General features: G+C 34.0%; 1 pseudogene; it reads right to left on the bottom strand.

Annotated features, from left to right (window-relative positions):
- Positions 1-395: 395 nt before the first annotated feature.
- Positions 396-2,631, bottom strand: LOC105804533 (uncharacterized; annotated as a pseudogene).
- Between the last annotated feature and the right edge of the window lie 2,336 nt (positions 2,632-4,967).

Raw genomic sequence — 4,967 nt, 5'->3', positions numbered from 1 at the left:
AAGATGGTGAGCAACAAGACTGCATGGTGTGTTTGGAGGAACTAGGGGTTGGATTTGAAGCGTCTCGGATGCCTTGTTCTCATATTTTCCATGGCGATTGCATCGGAAAATGGTTGCAGCAAAGCCATTACTGCCCTATTTGTCGATTTGAGATGCCGACTCATTAAACAGATAGATGACGACTCTGTTTGGTGCCTAACTTCTTTATTCATTCGTTCATTTGTTTCTTGTAGAAACCCGTATTTAGTTTGTAAGTTGATATACCAAATTCTTTTTACCCACAAAAGGGTTAGTAATATAAATGGACAGAGAAATATTCATTCTCAATGTTGACAGTCTTAGTCAACATTTCCAACAAATTTGCATTTGCAGCAAATTAGATTTTTATTTATTGAATCATTTTAAACAAGCTAAAATATATTACTTCAAAGTAATCAACAAATGTTTTCATTTAAAAAGAAAAAACAAAGTTACAATTACCGTCACTCATAATCCAAAGCTTTACATCAAAGCCTTTCAGTTAGTTTGATCATGAAGGAATTAACAACGCCAGCATCCAACACAATCCATGAAGTTTCAAAAAGCTCATGGAAGAATTGAGCCCCCGGTTTCCTCGGCAGCTTTCCTGAATGCAAGACCGAACGCATTCCCTTGAAGTGCTCCAAGACGAGGCTTTCCGCAGACCCCAACAATCAACACCTTAGATGGCTCTTGCAACATGCAAGCACAAAGCAAAGGATTCAACCCAGCTCCTTTCTCCATCAAGGCATCCATTAGAAAGTAACAGAACTTGGTGCGGGCCTTGGGGTGACCCAACAGCTTTGTATCTACTGAATCTTCAAGCTTCACCCACCTAAACTTTCACCCACTTTTTGTTATTGCAGCACTCCCTTGTCTAAGAATAGCCCTTTGTATCTTGATCGCCTGTTGCATTCCGGATTTCAGCTTATCAAGATTGCTTAGGGACAGCGCATCATATGCCACCCCACACTGCTTCACTGCACACGAGCCATCTGATTGCACGAATGATTCATGCAGTGCAGTGACCCCATATACCATGTCTGCAGCTGAAACCCTCGAAGTATAACCATGAAGACGCAAATAACTTTTGTAGTAGAAATCATTAAGTCCATATTCAGGCAAAATTTGTTCGAATTGATTTTTCATCTTCTGTGTTACTTCATGATTCATGTACTCAAACTTCTGCTGGCAATCCACAAGTGCAAATCCCATCCTTGCAAGGAGAAGCTTAAGCTTTTTCATGCCATTATCACTCCAGGTCTTCAACTTTGGGGCAATGTGTGAGGAACACAGCATTGAATCAAATAAATTCCACTCTCTTAACAGCATTAGTCTTGGTTCTTCTTCATAGGCAATTCTTGAGGAATCAGGTGCTCGAACCTTGGTACCGTCTTTAAGTGTCACCGAAGTAACGCATCCAGATTCCCTAAACTGTTGCTGAGGCTCCATAACCCCTGCTTCATACTTCACATCTGTTAGCCTCTCATGAACAAACTGATCCGTAAGTGAAACACAAGCCAGCCACAGCAACTCATTTGTGTTTTTCCTCAAAACAACGCGACAAATCATACATCAAACACCCTGATGGCTTCCCATGGAATGTTCCCATCCGATAATACTCCCTTTTCAGTTTCTTAAAATGCCGGGGCGGTGGCTCTTCTTCACCTTCTGAAGACAGTCTTCTTCTTTTCCAAAAACCATCCCTGGCTCTTCCTTCCACCTCTTCATCCTCATCATCACTTTCACTACCTTCATCTTCTTCGCCATCCAACTCTGAATTCTGCAAACAATAGCTAGCATTTGCCAACTCCATAACTTCAAAATCATAGGCGAGATCAGCCAACCGCTCATCATCGTTAGTATAAAGAACAACCACCTGATCGTTCTGATCACTCAAATTATGCAAATGAATCGGCCTATGACTATCAACAACAAAAACCCTGGCAGCTGACCCTAACTTAATCCTCCTGGAGGTCACGGTGGCACCCCCAGTTTATCAAAAGCATAGAAACGGGCTCCTCAGATGAAGAGCTCAATTCAGAAGCAGCATATTCTCTGATTTCTTGAAAAGAAGACACCGGATAACACGAGTACCGGACTGAATCAGATTCAAGAATGTGGAAAATGATTTTGAGAGCACATAGAGAGTCAACATCAGACGTTGACGGGAATATGAGTAAAGGCGAGAGAGACGATGCCCTAAGCCTTGCGCAAAATGACTCCACTCTTTCCTCCCTCACCATTTTCTTTCGTTCCCCTCAATTTCGGTACTGAGATTGGATGAAAATATTGAAACTTTTCTCTGGAAAGTAACAAAAACTGAGGCTTTGTTGGGGAAAAAAACCCCTTAAGAACCAGAAAGAAAATTCCCTCTATTTTTTCACGTAATTTCGCTAGATTGCATCCTAAATCCATGATCTAAAACAAACAACTCGCAGTATAATTTGATACATATTAAGCTTAATTGAGTACCAAAATTTCATAAAATAGACGCCATTCCAAACAAACAATACAATGAATATTGTTTTTGAAGTACCTGAGATCGAAGAAGAAAAGGAAATGGTGAAAATGAATATTGTTTTTGACAGTGTTAGCCAACATTTCCAACAAATTTTCATATCATTTGAATTTGCAGCAAATTAGATTTTTGTTTATGAATCATTTTAAACAAACTAAATTATATCAAAGCTTAGGGAATCGGCTAGGGTATCGTCATAGGCAGTAAAGTATTACCTTCACTCATAATCAAAGCTTTACATCGAAAGTTCAAATTATATCATGTCATATCATAATTTATATTTCTTATTTTACAATTAGTCTAAGCGAAAACATTTAGTAACTAAAATAGTTAAATTAGTATAATGCGAGAAATGATGGTATGAAACTGTAATTTCACGTCATTCTTATCTCTTTACAATAGGAGAATGACAAATCAGATTTTTTCTCTAAATTCTTCTATCTCTCGATTTTCATCCGATTGATCCAAATTTCGATCTATAATAATTAATTTTAATTTATCAATTCTAAACATCTTTTAACAGCTTATTACAACAACATATCAATTCTATTTTGATTTTATAAAAGTTTCCTAAAATTTTACATTTTATTCAATTTAGTCTCTAAAATTGAAATAGATATATCTTTCAAGTTTAAGCTTTGTTTTTCAATTCGATTTCAATTTCACCTTGTACAGCCATCTAAATTCAATATTTATAGAAATTTTATGTAAATTTTGAAATATTTACACTTTAGTCCCTAAACTCAAATTTAATAAATTTTACTCTACAATTTAGTCCCTATTTCATCTCCAAGCTTAACAACTAACATAATAGCATCAAAAACTCCAAAATTCATTAATGTTAACATTTAAGATTTTTAAAAATTTTGAAAACGAAGGTACAGTTTAACTAAATCGAGTTACAACGATTTCAAAAGCATAAAATTTAGGAAAGATCGACCTAGAAATCACTTACATGCATGGGATGAATGCTTGTAGATAAAAAAAATGGCTTCCCTTGGTTCTTTTATGCAAACAGTGAAGAGAAAAATAAAAATGGAATATGACTGTAACAATCCGTTTTTCAGTGTGTCGAAAATAGTGGTTTCGCGGCCATAAAAAATTCTAACGAGTGAGTCCTTAAATATTATTATTTAATATTTACGAGTCAACTATAGTATTATATTAAATTTTAATTTGATAATTTTTGCTATTTGAGTGAATAGTCAAGTTCAAGTGGTTTGTCCGTAAAGTCAAGTGGTTTTAGAAAATGGGATATTAGGACCTCACTTCTATAAAGAAAGCTAGTAAATATTTTATTAAATATTTACAGAGTGATTATATAGGGTATTGAAATTTGGTTTAGAAATTTTGACGTTTGGATAATTAATTAAGGATTTCTATTAACTAAAAGCATAATTAAAGATTTTAAAGGTTTTAAACGGTAAATATACCATTTTTAAAAGTGTTGGACGGGATTATTTAGTTAAAAAGTAATGTTTATTATAAAACATTATATTATATGTTATAGTAGTTAATAAAATAAGAAAAGAAATGAAAAAAGATAATTCATTCATCTTCATCACCTTATAATCGAATCAAAAAGCGGAGAAGAAGACCTAGCTCACGTCTAGCTTCAAGCTTCAATTTGAAAGCCGTTTTTTATTGGTTTCTTATAATTTTTAAATTTTTGAGATTGTTGCAATTAGATCCAGTTAACCCATACCTTTATTTTCAAAACTTTTAAAGATTTTAAAACTTATCATTGATGAATCTTAGATTCTTTTTTTATAGAAAATGGTAGATTATTAAGCTTAATTGTTAAATAGGACTATTTTGTAAAGTGATTTTTCGTAATTTTATTGTTAAAGGATTAAATTGTTAAAATAGTAAAACTTCTTGGAATTATTGTGAAATTGTGATAAATGTGGGCTGAGTGGGGATTATATAAAATTTGGCTAGCATGGGTTTTGATTAAATGTGATTAATTTGTAAATTTCAGGTTTAGAGACTAAATTATAAAAAGCGTAAAGTTTAGGGATAATTTTGTAAATTTTCATTAAAGGGCTTATAAGCTTAAGTTTAATTATTTGATATGTTCAAATGGATTAATTGAACGAAAACTATTATTTAGATCAAGAAACGAAGCAATTGGATTCGAATCGTAGAAAAACTAAATTAACGGATTAGTTGCCGGCCTTGCTTTCGTAACAGTTTTTGTCTAGGTAAGTTCGCAACTTGATTAAATTAATTAGTAATTGTTTCGGTTGTTTAATATCTAATTGTTTATATATGAATTGAGTCCGTTGGTTTGAAGGAAATGATTAAGACCATAGTTGAAAGACACTATGGCACTATACCGGAAATAAATAAGACCATAGTTGAAAGACATTATGGCACCATACCAGAAACGAGTAAGACTATAGCTGAAAGACATTATGGCACCATG

The sequence above is a fragment of the Gossypium raimondii genome, chromosome 7 (assembly GCF_025698545.1).
Source record: "Gossypium raimondii isolate GPD5lz chromosome 7, ASM2569854v1, whole genome shotgun sequence".
In the NCBI taxonomy this organism is placed as follows: domain Eukaryota; kingdom Viridiplantae; phylum Streptophyta; class Magnoliopsida; order Malvales; family Malvaceae; genus Gossypium; species Gossypium raimondii.
The sequence above is the reverse complement of the archived record's forward strand: the minus strand, read 5'-3'. Positions and strand labels throughout refer to the sequence as shown.